This window comes from Larimichthys crocea, chromosome II (assembly GCF_000972845.2).
Source record: "Larimichthys crocea isolate SSNF chromosome II, L_crocea_2.0, whole genome shotgun sequence".
Classification (NCBI taxonomy): Eukaryota; Metazoa; Chordata; class Actinopteri; family Sciaenidae; genus Larimichthys; species Larimichthys crocea.
In genome coordinates, this window is record NC_040012.1 from 11,929,977 (window position 1) to 11,948,549 (window position 18,573).

The window sequence follows — 18,573 nt, forward strand, 5'->3', positions numbered from 1 at the left end:
TAAAAGCCAGGACGAGACAAGAGAGGGGAAGAGAGAGATGACAGTTTGACGGCTATTTGCAGCTTTCATTGAAACTCCCTCCGTTGTAGAAGTGTCAGTTAAATGCTTTAAGAGTAAGACGAACATGTTGCGGACAGGAACATCATGATTTAGCGATTACTTCTCTTGTCTTTTGCCAGAAATCACACCGTGGCGACACTTAACTGTAGAGGCCGCCACTGCAGTGTTACAGCAGAGGTCTGATATAATCTGAAATGGATTAAAGGGAATAGATTAATATATTAAGCAAATGAAAGGGGTGACAGAGAAGGGGAATAAAATCAGACGGGGAGAGCGTTTGATTGAAATTTTGTAGCTCCAAAGCGTACATGCAGTAAATTCAAGAGCCATCACAGTTTATTGTTTATCGTAAATCTTCAAATTGCTTGTCTATGTAAATCAACATGGGAGTTAAATGCTGTTTATAAAGCAACTACACGAGTATGTCTCCCCTTTACAGCTGAATATATGACACATACATCTAAAATTCAATGAGATTTAAGGATTGGTTTCACAGACAGACAGCCAACGTTCTCTTTTTCACTGTATTAGACCAGGATTAGTTTAATCCATGTCTGTGAAAAAGGCCCTTCATTTTCCTGGTAATGTCTTCAGTGCAGTAGGTATCTTCTTCTTCGGGGTTCTCTGTTATTCAAATCCACATAATCACATTGCTTCTTTTTTCATATTTCGCAAAATGGTTTTTAAGCAAGTTTACTAATTCGTAGCCTAGTCTAGCCTAGAGAGGAGGGTAGATGATGATGAAGAAGAAGAAAAGATAACAGAAGAAGAATGAAAGGCAAACAGACGAAGAAGAGGAAACAGCTGACATGTCAGGGAAATCAGAAAATGGGGGCGAGAGGCAGCGTAGAGCATCTGGAAGGAGGAATATTCATTGAAGTTTTGCAGATTTGATTAGAAACTGTTTATGTGCGTGATTAAAGCATGACAGAAGGGGAATTGATTTTATTGATGGCAGCATATGCGCAGATTGACGCACCGAGAAAGACAAAAGCAATGCTAATTTCCCACAACTGCTTTAATAAGATGGAACCGGATTGTGCAGCTATTGTACCTGTTTTTCTAAGAAATCCCTCAGAGTGCATGGTGGGGGTAAATTGTGGTAAACAGAAATGCTGCTCTGGCCTAGATTTCTCTCACACAACGGCTATTTTATTAAGCACATCCAGCTTGCAGCAGACCAGACTCCCTTTACTGCATCTGTGACATGGCCTGATGGGTTTTTGCTGTGAAATGCAGCTCTGCATTTGCAGAGGTGGAAATTCTGAGTTCCTAGTTGTACTTTTATTGTATTGCTAGACATGGGATGGCTATATTATATTTAATATTTCTGCCCATATCTCCTTGCTCATTTAAGTCCTCTTTCTGAAGTTTTCCCCAAAATCTACTATTAACGGCTTACATCTGTCTGTTTCACACTGAGCGGTTTAAAAAAAAAAAAAACATCTCCAAGGCAAATACAGAGGGAGTTATTTTTTTCCTCAAAGACAGGGAGTGAAATGTGACATCCTATCCCACACACTGTAATTTGTTAGTTGTATTGGCAGTTGCATAAACGGGATTTTCGGTGTGTGAGTGTGTGTGTTTGAGTATGTGGCTGCAGGCTTCTTTTCTTGAGTGCAGTTGTTTAAGAAAGTTTAACCTTTACAGTTGGCCTAAATGTGACTGTTTAAGTGGTGGAAAAAGTTTTTTAAAAAAAGTAGCAATACCACAGTGTAGAAATACTACAAGTAAATGTCCTGCATTTAAAATTTAAGTACAGAAGTGTTGGCATGAAAATATACTTAAAGTACTAAAAGTAAAAGTACTTACTTAGTATTAAGCAAAATGACCTCTTTCAAAACAATGTGAATTATGTAACTGCATTTCATTCAATATAAATGTAATGAAGCACATGGGGCTAATGTTAACAGGCTAATTATTTTTTTAATTATATTTTGTATTAATAATCAGAATCTGTAAAGAAACTGGTAATCCCAGGGGGGAATTATTTAAAAGGTACAGTAGTATAAAGTATAAAGTTGCTGAAAATACCCTAAAAGTGCAGTAATAGAACAAATATTACTTACTAATGTCAAAGAAAGAATGTTAGATTTGCTGGTGCACCTTTCACTCCAGATTACTTCTATTTTTTTTTTACACAGAAATGTGTCTCCATTGAGTGTTTAACAAGTGAAAAACATGTGTGAAAATCTGTGTATGTATTAACTGCCTATTCATGTGAATATCACCTAATTGCACCATTTTCTCCCCTCCAACTTCTAATTACCCCAATCTAACACATAATTTGTGTAAGCATTTGAATTATTACACATACATTATACCTTAACTGTGGCTGTTAGATTGCCTGTTGCGTTCACTCAGACTTTACATATGTGGGGCTTGAACTAACAGTAATGTCTGCTCAGTGTTAATGCAGCCCGCACCTGATTGGAGTGTTACAGCTACACCGGGCTAATGGTCTAATTGCATCCGTAAATGTGGTCATGGAACAATTTCAAGCTTATTACAGTATTTGATTTTCATTTGCGGTAGGAATTATTCTAGAAAACATCTAATCCCAATTCTTTAAAAAAATTTTTTATATATATATATATATTTTCAAAAAAAGATATATTTACAGAAACATTTTGGTCGGATGAGAAAGAAAGAACTCCAGTCCAAGTTTTCTTCCGTGTAAACAAACATGAAGTGTCAGAAATTCTTTTCCTTTCCTTCTGATCGTCATCTCACAGCTGTGCTGGGCAAAGAAAAAATAAAAAAGGTCAGACACTTTAAGCTCATCTCTAACATCATGCGGTTCGTCTATCTGAACGCCGTACTGTGCTGTTTGCTTGTTTCTGATCAATCCTGGTCGCTCGCTTGATTCCTGCCAGTCTCCTTCAGTCTCTACCATTAATGAGCTGTTTTTTTGTTTTTTTTTTGTTGTTGTTTTTTTAATTTGCCCTCAATAACTATTGCTGACTGGATGTTTGTGGGGTGTCCAGTGCATGAAAAGCACAGGAGGGGTGCCAGTTTATAAAATACTGGAACCATCGTGCCGAGCAAGGACAGTCACAGCAGCATCCTCAGTGTTGGCTTAATTCTGCAAAGCCCTGTCTGCTGCTTTGAACTGCAAGCGACAGCCATGTGCCTCTGATTCGTTGTCTGTAGAAGCGAGTCACTTTCATGAATGGTGTAAAGCATCTAATAATATTCCTCTTGATTAATGCGAGTAACGGGGATGTGCCCCAGTTATGAAATAGCAAGTATTATTGTTTTCTTGAGATAATATGAAAAAATCTGAAAATAGATACGTGCAAGCGCAGATTCTCCTCAACGCGTTGGATGCTAAATGAAATGTTCTTTTTACTTATGTTGAGGTGCAGGCAATGCTGTTTAGGCTCTTTTGTGCTTGGCTGTATTCATCTACTGTCAAGCTGAAGTTGATCTGCAATTCTCTTTGTACCAGAGCCTCTCCCAGCATCTACGATCCAGACGCACGAGGGAGAAACCTTGACGAGGCGCATGAGAAGAAAACCAGCACATTTGGGTATGACTACAACCTTCAAAGCATTCTCCGTCAGCCAGATCTTTTTTGTGATTCGGTCTATAGTGCAGACGAGTAGCACATGGAAAAAGATATTTTATATTTTCGGCAGCATGTGTTATTTGTGTTTCTCTGGACCTTGAGGTTGGTGGAGCCCCCGCAAAATGAAGTGAGAGCTTGCTGCAGCTGCCAGACGGCATGTAGGATAGAAATCCTACCTCCTCTGATGAGGTTGAGGGGAAAGACAAATTTTGAAAAGGAGAGAGGAAATATGAGGATTAGGGCTGGGTAATGTGTGTGCAGCCTCCCACTAATAGTGTGTTCTGTTGCAGAATACCTTTGACTCGTGTAAAGGCCTGTTTACAATGGATTTATAGACATTCACAGGACAAAGGAGGAGCGTTGAGTGAGGTTGTGTTCGTGGTAGACGTGATGTGATCTTAAAAAATATGCGTGAAAAGCTGAAGGTTAACTGTTTGTAGATCCATAGAGCACATTACTGACAATGACTTATGTATGATTTATTGTTTTTCTCAAGTGGAGGTTTGTATTGGTAAAATGAACATTTCGAATCCCGCTGTCACTGAAGCTGAATGAAAAAGAAAAACCTTTTTGCCGTTGCTACCTCATTTTTTGTTATTCACTCTAAATTGCGGGTAAATATGGCCAAACACCTTGGTGGCTCCTCAAGCAACCTTAAAATATCTGAAAGTGAATTTAACGACATTTCTGAGTGTGAAAAATGATCTAAGAAATGTTATTATCAAAGAAGACTTTTGTACACTTGTAAATCACTGGCCTCTGTGTGCACACCATGTGCAAAGGATTTACTTGCAATCTAGTGTTTGGAATACATTCCAGCAAAAAAATGTTCAAGGTTAACTCAGTCCAAATTTTGCAATTGAAGTAATTAGTAAACTGAGTGGAACACATGTTTATTTGCTTAAAAAGGACCAGTCAGAGTCTCCAAACGTGATGGATAAATGCCAGAAAACTAAACTATTCCCACATTTCCCCTATTATCAAATCCAGGTAATAAAAGCTTTGATTGATGAAGACGTTGGCAGAGCAGTGAAAACCGCTCTCACCGTATTTACATATGATAAATCACTGCCTGCAGAGGGAGCGATTTGGCATTTGTGCCATCCGCAAACATTAATAAGACATAAATAAATAAAACGAGGGAAGGGTGATTATATGTGACTGTGGGGATTTTGTAGCAGGATGGTTACGACAAAAGGGTTTCAACATTTTGTACAAGCTCCAAGAGCCAAGCCTCTATCTGCTCCCTAAGTCATATCAGATGGTTGGGCTTTATTGGGACTTGAAATAGTTATTAGCCTCAGCACCCACACTGGTGGATTTATCTCCTGCTAAATAAAGACCCACCCAATAATGAATGCTGCTGCTATGATATCTGTTCCTTCTATTCTCTACTTTTCTTTCTTTAAAATCGAAAACTACTCCTTTCAGAGTTATGACAGGCTGCTGAAATTGTAGTTAATATAAGAAGTAATATATGTCTTGACAAGACGACTATACTTGGAATTCACTTGAGATGAAGTAAAAAAAAAAGTTTACAGAGCCAGCTTTATTACAACTGAACTTCTAAAACGCCTTCTTCACTGGATTAAAGGAAAACCTCCATTAAACAATGAACAACACAGTGGCTCCAAATAGAAACCTTATTGCTGTGTATATGTATCTTTTTGCTCAGTGTGCCCTGAAAATCTTCAACAGGACAGATTACCAGAGAAGGTGGAGCATTCATGCCGTCCACTGCATGCTTCCTAAATTACACTATGCGGGTCATTTCCATAGGGGGAAGAAGTAGGCCTGCGGCGTATCTAATTTGTCTATAATACCAGCAGAAACAGGGAATCTCTTGCCAAGCAGCATCTCAACTTCTCCCTTTGTTTGACATCCGGTTGCCGGAATTGCAAAAACGGTGCCAAATATTCTTCTGCAGATATTCCATGAAATCAGACATGTAACCAAAACAAGTAATGCACTGGAAAAGATTGTTTTATGGAAATCCAATATGTGTTAACTCACAGATCGTAAAGTAATGCTTTAGATATGAAAGCAAATGTAAAACACATTAAATGTGAAGCATTTTTATTACTTCTTTGCTACTTTTGTGATAAGCAGTAAATAAGCAGATTAGTAATGACAATTTTATATAGATTATTTTTTATAGATTTTTAAATTGACTGGGTTAGTTGATTAATAAAATCTGATTAACAAAAACAGTAAAACAATAAACAACGGTCAGCAGCATAGTATAGATGATTGTGATTGTGTGTAATTGAATGAGAGAAAGTAGGGACTTGTTGAAGAGATCATATAGTGAGTATATAGTTATAGATGAATTAATAAAAGAAAGAAAGCTGCATTTATTTCACAACATAAGAACTCTATTCACCCCAAATCTTAGTGCCGAAATGCCAATATTTCTCTTATTATTTAATATATTTAATATATAAATTTAGATTTTTTAATGTAGTAAAAGTATTCGATAATACTATATATAAATGATGTGAGCTCGGTTTTTATGATCTCTCTTTGCAGCAAAGCTTTACATGTAAAAATGCCTTTACTCTTTAGCTAAAGGCTTTGACATGTATGAATTTCTGCCCTTTTTCATCTCATGTTTATCCTGGAGTTGGTACAATGCCCAAGAATCAAATAAAAGAAACCTTGGACTCCATGGGATTTCCATTCATCTGCAACAATATAAAGAAACCTAGCATAAAGAGAAAGCGCTTTTTCTACTCAAGAGGGGAAATAAAAAAATAAAAAATCATTAATTCTGCTGCATGGTCAGAAATGTACAGTCATGTTGATTCAATTTAGCAGCACTACAGGAGTGTAAAAATATTACTCAATAAGTAGCAGGTGCATTGTTAAGCATTCATTTGTGTGTTTGAGGAATACGACTGCTGCGGCTGATACTGTCAGTCTTTCTACGCTGCTGTCAAGCGGGTGCACAATGGCAAAAAAAAAAGTTGGCAAAACAAGTAAAGTCTTTTTCTCTGCTTGTCTCAAATTGCAGCAGAGTCAAACTGTGCCACAACGCGTTTACCATTCAGGTGATGGTCAGAGGGTTGGATGTGCTCGACTATTTCAAATTGATTACAGGGTGAACGATGACCGCTAGAACTAAATTTAGGAAAGCTTTAACAAGTGAGATCTGAGATTTTTTTTACTTTCTTCATATAGACTACAGTGAGACTGCTCCCTGTCGCTCAAGGTTACCAGCTGCTTCTCTGCTTGTGTTCAAAGTTAGGCTCAGAGTACAGATCACGCCTAATGCAAACTGACAAGGAAGCCAAATGAATGTCAAATGACTTTTTTTTTTTTGTTAAGTTTTGTAATTTTCCAGCGACATCACAAATCTAATTGTCTCTTCAGTGATGGTGTATATTTCTGCTCTAACCTCCTTTTAGCCACAGATGAAGGTTAACCTTTGCTTGATGAGAAGATGATGAGAAGATGGTTAATTTTTTTTTCTCCCTCTTCTGTTCCTGCCTCCTTTGTCTCCTAGTTAACATTTATATTATAAATAATACCCTCCAAAAATAGACAGGACAACCTTTTGTTCTCTCACAGGTAAAACAGTTAAAAGCTTCAAGCCCTTTTGACAGACATTTTCAATTAAGCCACTGGATTTTTTAACATCGACTGTTACACGGTCTATAAAAATATAGTTGTGGTATTAATAGCAGTTGCACCTCAATTTAATAAAAATGAATCTGCTAATTTGTTAATTAGAACAGTGACATACCTATTTAATAAAGAGGAAAACATAAAACTCAAAATGATTATTCATTAAAAAAAAAACAAAAGCAAAACTTTAATATAATTTATTTACACCTGCAGCTTCTAGGCTAAACTTTGCACTTCATCCTATGTACACAATTCTGTAAATATACACACAGGTTAAATAGTTAAACCTACAGTAGCTTATGCAGTTTAATACAACAGCCTCTCATTGAATTCATCATTCATCATGAACATTATAATATTCAGATTTACTGTTTACTGTTATTATTTTACTGAGAGCACAAATATTACTGCTATTATGAAACAATAGTTTCAATTTTTCCTAATTGGATAAAATAAACATCTACTTTAACTTAAAAATTAAAATGTGTACATTTTTGATGTGAAGTTGTTAAATATTTCCTTATTTGGTTTTGTTGTTGACATTTTGTTCAAAGTCCCGTTTTAACAAAAATCTTAGAAAATACGAGTTATTCCACAAAAGTGAAGCATTATGTCAATCATCTTTTCATGACTGACACAATCATAAGCCAGAGAGTTAATAATAACTGGGAGTTGGTAACAAAAACACAATAATTGTGATTGAAATATCTTTTGACACTCATGTTTCAGGCGACCCAGGACTCTGCGGCATGATCCCTGCTCTGCTTACGTTCTTAAATGTCTTGCTGCTGTATAATTCACACCGCACCGTGCCACTGCTGTGTTACATGTCATGCTGATAATGACACAACGCATTTGTCACTTCACACTCTCTAGTTTGTCCCTCCCATCACGCTGTGTTTGGATAAACATTTCAACACTTTAAAATACAACTGTCAGCACTGTAAACTACGTCGGGATGCAATGCGCACAATATCACTTAACATCATTTAGCAAATCAAGGAGGTACATTTCAGCCACGAGGAACTGAGACATAATGAGTAACACAACAACATTGTCCAATTGACTGATATTAGTGTCAGGTCTCTTGTTAACAACTGAGGTGGTCTGTTTAACTGCAATGAGTGCAGACCCTATGTAAAAATCCATATCGCTGCACGTTGTCACTGCATGTCTTTTTCACAGTAACATAATTCCTATAATAGGTGTCTGGTAGCACTTGCTGTCTACTGTATAATCAGTGCAAAAACAGCCCTAGGTGCTCAGTTTATTGTATAAAATCAAATTCATATTGATAGGTCAATCTCAAAAAGTAAAACTGTGGAGCCGTGCTGCTACTGTTCTTACTTACTTTCCGCAGTTCACTTGCTGTGGGTTTTCTAGAACTGAGGAGTGGATTTTGTCACACTGTATGGTGCTCAAAAACAAGAGGTTAGGAAAACATAACCTGTCTGTCTGGGGCAATATGGTGTGCAAGGACCTTCTGCTTCTGTTAATTCCCAGTGCAAGAAAAATCCAAACAACACAGCCTGCCTGTGCCAGCGAGAGAAAATAACACATGTTGGTGGGTTTAATTCTATAACGCACTCGGTAGAGTCAGACAAGGAAACATAATGCCTAATCAGATAATTAGGTCCAGGAATTGACTAAATGAATTATCCCTCTGTTTGTGGCACAGCCAGTGATAACCATGCAATTTTGATTTTAAAAACATCGAAATATTTTGATGAGGGTCGACAGGGCTCCAACAGATGGGGCCAAGCTGGCCATCCAGACTGCACCACATTACCAGCACAATAGATAACCTAGTCGCTCTGTACAAGTGACCCCCTCTCTGCTTTTAGTAGTACATGTATTTGTAAATTTGCATTTAATTTGACAGAATCTAAGAGTTTTCTGTGACAGAACTAACAAAATGTAGTCAAAGATTTGACTGAATACGGCATGAATAATAAATTATAGAAATATAAAGCTTTATACTTTTTCTTTACTTCACAATAAATTGGTGAAAAGAGAATTTTTCCTTTAAAAAAAAAAGTTAATAATGTATTTGTATTTAGTTCAATTCCTTTATTATCCTGATTGGTCACACGTTTAATTATCTATTCCCTTTTTTTCCCCAATGTAACATTTCCCATTTTCCTAACCATGTTCCCTTTTTTCCCAAAGCATATATGATAATGAGAGGGGCGTTTACTATCTATACCCCGTGATTGGTGATAGCTAAAAGCTAAATGAGACTTCACCAGTCACTGCTCTCGTTGGGTTTATCATCCACACGCCGTGCTGCTGTAGCATCGCTGTAGCACACTCTGACATTGGATGAAGCATTTTAGCTGACAGGCACATGCTAACAAAGTTAGCCAGCTAATGCTTCTTAGAAGTTGACACTGATGATGATGAAGATGAACACAAGAGACAAACACCAGAAGATGACGATAGAAGCGTCGTGTCTGTGAACTTCTGTGTGAAGTTCTTCCATTAAGTTTTTTTTTTTTTTCCTCTCGTCTCATTAGCCTTTTCTGCATCGTGTCCTTTTTATGGCCGCCGTGGCTTCTGGAATGAAATTATGTTTACTTTTTTAATTAAGCTTTGACTCGTCCACTTTCCCACTTACATATTATTTTATCTGAATGTAAAATTACATTTTAGTTAAATTCAGAAAACATTTTGCATACCGTAATTTCCAAAAAGTTTAAAGCACAAAAAAATTCTGACACCAAAAGGTTGCACGGGCTTGCTTGTCTTGTTAGTAATGTGCGCACTGGTTAATAACAGTAATGTTTTATGCTCTGTGGAAGTCTAATTTGAATCTAAATTGATTCGTCCCAATTATTCTTTTGCTGTTTGCTAATGAATTAAAATTTTTCTCAATATCGAAGAGAGAAAATGTAAAAGAGGGCTTTGTCTGACCATATCATTAGATCTGGCAGCAGGGATTGCTCGCACACTGGAAAGTTGCATCTCTGTAGAAACCTCTGGGCATTACCATGGGGAGAGATTAACCCTGTCCTCTGCTGTTTGATGTGGTTGGCTGATGTAAAGCGGCACAGTCAACTCCGTAAAGATGCACGAACCAGTCTCCGTGCTAATGCTCCAAGTTGTGTGTGAGGCATGCGAAGATGGTATATGAAGCATGCACTCTGCTAGTCCTCTTCGTAACAACTTCCAGCCGAGGATGATGTCACTTCTTGCCCTGCAGAGGAGTAATCAGTCTCCTGCATGCCTGAAGGGCCCCTTAGGAGTTATCAGTCTTTGATAGTTGTCTCTATTGCAGCTGATTCAATCTGTAACATCACTTTAGGCCTCGTGTGAGCATATAGAAAACATGCTTGATCATTTCTGTCGTCAGAAGAGGAGAAAATCCTCCTTGAGCCTCCGCAGATATGTTCTAGTTGCAGAGTAGTAATATCAGAGCAGACAAAGTGCTACGCCGTGCAAGAGGTATGATTACATACAGACATATGACAGAGGGAGATGGAGGGCGACAGATTCACATGCACACACCCGCAGGCTGATACAAGCACACAGAGACACACACAGCTCAGTGTGCCACTTCCTCATCTCCTGCTGCTCTGTCCTTAAACCTCTTCACCCTCCATGCAGGGAGTAGACACTGTGCTCTTTTCTCTTTGTCATGGTAATAACACTAAGCCTAACTGTCCCCCATTTTGCCTGTCAACTTGCATTTATTTTGTTTTCCTTTTTTCTTTTCTTTCTCCGGCATGTACTGTCAGGTTTCTCGGGGTACGTTTAAGTCCCTCCCTGCATCATTCAACACTCCTGGAACCAATTATATTATCCGGCCAGGCCCTTTCAATTCCTACAGAGGGGAAGGACAGACAGAAAGAAATCTAGATCTATTCTCTATGCCGGCAGCATCACACCTTTACTAACCTACTCTTAAGATCCCACTCGAAAGATTTTCATTCCTCGCTTGCTCGCATTCTCTTCTCCCTCTTAAACTCTTCCCTCCATAGTTTCTCATTCTTTCCATGAAGCTTCCCCTGACAGTGTGAATAAGGGTCTTGTTGTTTTGCGACACCCAACATACTGCTGTGTGACATATTATCTGGTGTAGTCTGCCATTGCAGCAGGATACTTGCCTCAGAGCCTAACCATATTGTCTGAGCTTTCACCTCACCCCTGGCTATCTGCTGTGCTCTGGCTTAAGGCTTATCCCCAGGCCTCTGCAGAGCTGCCGGGCCAATGAACACTAACAACCTTCCCTTTGTATACTGTGAGAACCTCTCTACATCACCACTAGCACATTTACTACTACTATCTACTTCTGCTTCTGATATTATCCTGTCTGCCTGTTAATGGTGAAACAATACGTTGTATTATATTGGATTATTCGGCACAAAACACTCAATTCAATACGTGTGCTGTTCTTAAACAGTTCGCCGCACATTTTGTTCTCTTGAGCCGTGCTTGTTTTGATGAGATCACATTTCTTGTTTTTGACACCACATCTGGTGTTTTAGTTACACTGTGAAGCACTGCTTTGTTTATTGTAGTATACAATGCTGAGAACCAGTCGCAATGTGTCAGAAAAGATGCTTTTTATAAATGTTATTTATCTATCTGTCTGCACTACTTGGCCAAAAATATATAGACACCCAAAGACTACACCTATGTACTGTAATTGTTGAGCATCTTGTTCCAAAACCATGGGCATTGATCTGTTGCTATATCAGCCTCCACTCTTCTGGGAAGGCTTTCCACACGATTTTGGATGCTGGCTGTAGGGATTTGCTTTCATTCAGCCGCAAGAGCATTAGTGAGGTCGGGCACTCGCAGTCTGTGCAGTCAATTCATCCCAAAGGTGTTGAATGGGAGGGGGGTTGAGGTCAGGGCTCTGTGCAAGCCAGTCAAGTTCTTCCACACCAAACTTAGGAAACCATTTCTTTATGGAGCTTGTACACTGGGGAACTGGCATGTTGAAACAGTAGCAGGTCTTTGCCAGACTGAAAGAAGAAGCACACTAACCATAAAAAAAAACCCAAAACAGCCAGACCAAAAGTATGTACCAAAAAGTTTGATTTAGTCCCTTTTGGTATGTTCTAGCTATCTGTCTACGTTAAAATGCCAGTCATGGCTGACATTTGCCGCCCAGTGGGAGTTAACATAAGATGTGTTGCCACCTGAATGATGCCACAACGTCCATTTGACTCTTTCACATTTTTGACAGCACTTAAAGGTAAACTCAGTCTAGCTCATAGCACATGTGGAGCGTTTTCAAAGACATCATATGATAAACTATTCTTTCATCTTCTCTAGCTGCTATTGCAATCAGACAAGGCTGTGCCCGTATAATCATTGGCTTTGATATGGATGCAGTTCCACTGAGATTTGTGTATCATCAATTCTTTTTATGTTGTATTTCTCAGCTGCCTGACATTGGTTTACTCTGAGTGCAAAGTGATGCTTTACTTCAGACAAATTTCATATGAAAGTGATTTTTTTTTTCCTTCCCACCGCAAAGTTTCTGACTCGATCCTGTGTATGAGACTGATTGAAATTCCAGTGCTACATTCAAAGTTGTCCTCAGTTTCAGCTGAAACGCCGTCCTCTGTAATTATCCTGATCGCAGTTTTAAAAGCAGTGGAGCTGTCAAATACTCCCATGCAGGATAATACACATATTGGCGAGAAATGAGCTGTTCGGACAAGCGCAACAACGTGTCAAAAATGTCACTAGCTGAACAAAATGCCCTCTATTGTTGTTCTGTGACACCTGTGGCTACCTATTTACAGACAAGCCCTAATTAAGCACTCAAAGAAAGACATAGATGGGAAATATTTATGCAAATTTATTTATATGCTGTGGGTTTTTTATTTATTTATTATGGCTTATTGTCTATTATTATTGTTGTTGTTGTTGTTGTTGTTACGTTGGTTGCTGTCTGCTTTGTATGCTTGTTGTCCTCAAACGCCTTGGAACCTTTGAATAAATGCAAAAAAAAAGGGAAACAACCAACCAAAATGTGGGAAAAAAAATAGTTTAAAGTTTAAAGAAGTCTTGATGTATTCCTGAACACAGGAGGCTCTAGGAGGGTTTTCCTAAGATGACTGCAGGTGTTTTGTTACACGGAACCATCTGGGGATTTGTAAATGAACCGTATAATAAAATAAAATAAAACGTTACGTCCTACTGTAAATCAAGAGAAGAGCAAGAAAAGCCTTCATTGCTGTTCTTTGACTTCTGATATAACCTAACACTAACCTCTTTAGCAGCTGTCACACACCTAGCATTAAACCACACCTATAGCTCAAAACCCCAACGGGCACGCCTCCTTCATGTCACATGTTATGGTGTGTTGACCGCATGACTTCAAACCTCATCAGCGGCGTTTTAAAAGTAGAGCGTTTTTCCTGACAGACTTTGTTAACTTGCTCAGATTTGGTCCTTGGTTTATGTGTTAAATTGTTTCCCTTTTGGCTGTTTTTACCATCTGAAGTTTTTACAGGGTTTTTTTATTTTATAAAAAATTGACCATATTCTCTGTGTCTTCAGCTCAAGCTGCTCTGTGCAGATTGATGCCGGCTGCTCGCGGTGTCTGGCCAAAATAGAACAGCCACGTATATTCGGCAGAGCCGAGGCGGAGGCTTGTAGGGTCGCTTCTGAAACGGATCGCAGCAGGGCCGGTGGGGTTCGAAACATTGTCTAGAATGGCAGCGTATAGCTCACGGACACGGTATGTGGCGCATCCGCACCCGGTGGAATTTGGGGGTTAGCATTAAATCACACCTGTAGCTCATGCCGTGGCTGACGGTAGTTCCTTATGGCAAAACTGCAACGGGCACATCTCCATCACATCACGACCACTGTGCTGTTTTGGTCCATTTTCCACGTGACTTTAAACCCCACCAGGAGTGTTTCAGAAGTGGAGCATTTTTCCTGGCAGACTTTGTTAACTTGCAAACTTGCCTCTTGGCTGTTTCTACCATCGGAAGTTTGCGCAGGGTGTTTTATTTTGAAAATCAACCATATTATCAATGCCATTTCTGTGTCTGACTTCCGGCCAGCTCAAGCTGCTCTGTGCAGATTGATGGCGGCTGCTTGCGGCATCCGTCCAAAATAGAACAGCCATGGATTCTCGGCGGAGCAAAGCGGAAAACCCGCCTCTGAAACAGACAGCAGCGCTTCTGGTGGGGTTTGAAACATTGACTAGAACGGCTGCCATTAGCTCCGGGCGGCCTCGGTGCACACGGAACGCGTCGCATCCGTGCCTGCTGGAATTTAGACTTTATAGGACGCTGATTGGTCTGTAACAATTATACTCAGACGTGAGTCTGGCAAGATAGATGAGTCCAGCTGCCTCGTGAAGTTTTTCATCCACACATTCTTGGTATTCATCGAAATTATCAGAGAAAAGTTTTTATGCTTGGCCAAAGTGGCAAAATTGCTGTGTCGATAAAAGCAAAATATGATGCAGTGGAAACGGATATAGCGATAAATCATGATGTAATTGATATATGCGACTTAAACGTTCACTGAAACCTCGGTTCCATTGAAGAAACCGTAAAATAGCAGTGATTAATTAACAATGATTGATACCATATTTGTGTTTTCTCCATCGTTTTTTCCCAGTTTGAGTTTCATCATTTAACCATGCCATCTTGTTGTGCTCTCACCCAACTGGAAAATGAGCATCGCTAACAGTTTATCTCAACAAACCAGCTCCTGATAATCACATAACAGCAGTGGATGGAAACATGCATAAATTAGCATTTTCTTTTGCGGATTTTCTCTAAATTCAGAGAAAAGTTGGATGAAAAGCTCGCCACAGAAACCTGGTATAAGATTTTGCTTGAAAACAATGAAAAAGCAAAAAAAGTTATATTTATTAGAATGTTTTGTTGTTGTCCTGGATCGAACCTGCCTCCGGACATCCAGTTGAATAAATTGAACAGTTTAAATATGAAATAAAGATCTGGATAAGATTGTGCGTGTACATGTCTGAGTAGCCCTTGACAACGATTTGAAAAGAGATGAAGTATGAAATATATATGTATTGCTGAATCTCTTGCAGTAAGAATTAAGATGTTTAACTTGGGTCTTAAATGAATGTTGAGAGTGCAGAGGGCTGGCGATTGTGCAGACGGTGTCGAACGCTTGTTCGCTCCTGCAGGATGGTGCTCATATCTGCACAGCATCCAACAGTTTATTGATCAGGAAGGGAAAAAGCTCACGGTGCTAGGTGTTGTCATGACATGACAAGTTTAGAAGCAACCGTCCTGACAGCATGGGGCAAAACATGCTCCTGGTGAGGCTTACAAGCCCTCGGTGCTCGCACATACCGAGCAGATTCAGCAGGAGCTGCTCGGTTCTCAGGTCACTGACAGTTCAGACTCCCAGATTTTTGGTCCTGCAGTGAGGAGAGTCTGCTGCCGCTGAGAGAGGAGGCGCAGATAGACACTACACGGCTCTGCAGGCACAATCTTATTTATATTCAGTGTATAGATTTACCCTGACTCATCATGGTGCAGGAAGAAGTATTAAGATTGCTGCTGCGTATCACTGAAAAAAAAAAAGAAATCTGCTTATACTTTGTGTCAGTGATATCAACAAACAAAAAGCAAATCAATCATTTACATATGACAGTTGGTTGTGTAACAGACACCCGTTTGTTTGCATACTGACTTCACACATTGCTTACATTTTTTGTATTTTTATTAATCCCATTTTTTCCAAGTGCCCACACAAAATGCCAATCAGATGTCGCCATGGCCTCATATTTATACAATGCATTTCTTTAATAACTATGCAAAACAAAAGCGAGATCACCAGCTTCCATCAAAGCCACAAGCGGATAAATCTGATTGTTGGATCGAGTTTGCACATCGTGCTGTCTTGTCTGCTGCCTTGTTCTCAGTGAGATGAAACAATCCAGCCATATCATACTGTAGAGGGATGTTTCATCGTATCAGAATAACAACTGTGATTTCTGATTCTACTGTATAGAAAATTCACAGCTGCCTGTGTTTAGGGGTCTATTAATTCCAGCCATGACTGTTGAAAGATGAAACAGCTGGCCATAAACTATCTTGACAAACTTGTGCGTTGTGTGAAGAAAAGAAAAAAAAATGAAGAAAGGAAGGAAAAGGACAGCCGCACTTAGACGGTCTTTGTGTCCATGATTTTTTATTTCCTCTATCATCACTTGTGCTACATTTCCCCAAACTCTGCCAGAGCCATCAGAGGAAGGACAGGGAGCATATTTAACTTCCTAACAGTTCACTTAGGGCTGTTTCCTCAAGGACTTAACGGGTAGCCTTTTTTTTTTCCAGGAGTTTAATGCTTGCTCTGTACTTCCACTGGCAGGAGTTAAAGCAATGTATCAGTTGGGACTTTAACCTCCTGGTCTAGATCCACGGTTTGTCCGAGAACAGTAAATCACAATGTTAAAGTGCTGCATTTAATAACTGGAAATTTAAACAATGGCTCCTATCAACTAAAGCAAAGTTTAAAAGCTGTTAGTGATACATTTTTAAATGAACTTTGAAGATGCTTCCCCTTCCTGCCTGTGAAGCCAGCACCTCTGGGGGGCAGTAGAGGCATCAACACTTCCTTTCATCTCATCCTGGCTGCAGGAGAAGGGGGTAAGGTCAGAGGGGATTTGAGCTTGGCTCACCACCACATGTTTCTTTGCTTGCCCATTCTTGCTTTAGGCACAGATTATCGCCATATACCGGCTACTGTTACAGTCTACCTTTGTGGCTTGTGTGCCATAGCTAAACCTGATTGGCGTGTCAGGAGACTCGCCTCCTCCACCTTTCCTTCTACATATATACAACCAAATCCCTTTCTTCACTTCACTGATAAAAATATACACAAATAGCAAGAAATTTTAAGAGCCTCTTAAAGGATTTCCAATCGAAATATACGCCAACAAAAGAAAAGCTGGAAGCCATATTTATAGAGCTTTAGTCGGACATGCTTCACCTGCATGGACTGAATGTTTAGCCCTATCTTTACTCTGCTACCTCAACAATTGAAGATCTTTTATTTGTTGATACCGCACACTATGTTGTACAATGTTGTGAACCATTTTCTCACATGATCTCCAACCAGGCGTTCAGTCGGACACCGCTTTAAGGACAGCGCGCAATGAAAAATTAATAAAGCTTTATGCTTGCAGCCTCCTCTGACGGCTTCATCCGTTTACATGGCTTGCATTTGTTTCAACTGAATTGTTGTATCACAAACACAATGAGGGGCTCTCTGGGGTTGCAGCAGTCTGTATACCGGTAGTGTGTGGCTTGATTGTGCTGATGATTTGGCAGAGATCGACAAGCAGAGCGTGACTGAGAGAGAAATCTTCCAGTCAGTAAAAAAAAAAAAAAAAAGGAAAATTAGAAATTTATTATGTATCTGGGGAGTGAGGATGACTGAATAGAAGAAATGCTGTGTTGGAATAACTTCAAGACTTTTGCTATTTAAAATGTCACCAATCCTGCAATTTGAGGAACAGAGTGATGCTGACAAAAGGAAACTGAATTAAAACAAACTCTCATTGATCTACAAAACAGTGGCATGTTTTTGCTGTTACCTTTACTCTTCTCTGTTTACACCAAGACACCTGAACTCCACTGATAAACACAGAGAAATATTGCTCCCCTTATAGACAGAAAACAAAATGCATCAAACTGTTGTTGTTGTATGTTTCTCTAAGTCTCTAGAGGCCTCAGGAGGACTTTGCTTAGAGTCCCAGTATGGCGAGGTCGAAGTCATCCAGCAGTGGCCTCCGTCTGGCATTTTACCCAGAGCACATCCTGTGGGAGCGGGAGCTTTGGAGCCGGCTGCGCGACCACATCAAACAATGGCTTTTTGTTGTAAACAAAGCCAGGGCAGCTTGCCGGGGGCCTCTCTTTCTCTCCCTCTCTCTCTCTCTCTCTCTTTTTCTCTCTCCCCTCACGCTCACGGCTCGGATCCAGTCCTGCCTACTATAATTCTGGACTGTCAGACAAATGTGCGCCAATGCACCACAAGTCTCTCTATTCCATTTGCATTTGTACACACAAACCATGAATCTGGCAGCGCAACAGACAGATTCAATGGCTTCGAAAATAGTAAAGCAAGATGAAGAGCTAAAACTAAAGGTTTGCCTTAAGAGGATAGTTAAAACCCAATCACCTGAACAGTTGTTTGACTACACAGCAATGTCCTCATGTTTGTTTATTCTTGTTCATTGCAACCACTGCTGCAGCTGCTTTGTCCAGGGGATAGAGTACCTGTTGTGCATAAAACATTTTATGTGCGTTTGATTTCTTGTAATATGCTTATTCACAACTTGCATCTCTATAACT

The 18,573-nt window shown here is 39.5% G+C and overlaps 1 protein-coding gene across 2 annotated transcripts in view; it reads left to right on the top strand.

Annotated features, from left to right (window-relative positions):
• adgrl2b.1 (adhesion G protein-coupled receptor L2b, tandem duplicate 1) overlaps window positions 1-18,573 on the top strand; it is a 127,381-nt gene that overhangs the window by 4,932 nt on the left and 103,876 nt on the right. The window contains exon 3 of one of the 2 annotated variants that reach the window (XM_019262210.2): window positions 3,512-3,592. The exons of the other annotated variant lie outside the window; for it this stretch is intronic. The gene's annotated coding sequence lies outside the window, so the exon portion shown is untranslated. The remainder of the gene's footprint in view (window positions 1-3,511; window positions 3,593-18,573) is intronic. 2 annotated transcript variants of the gene reach the window in all.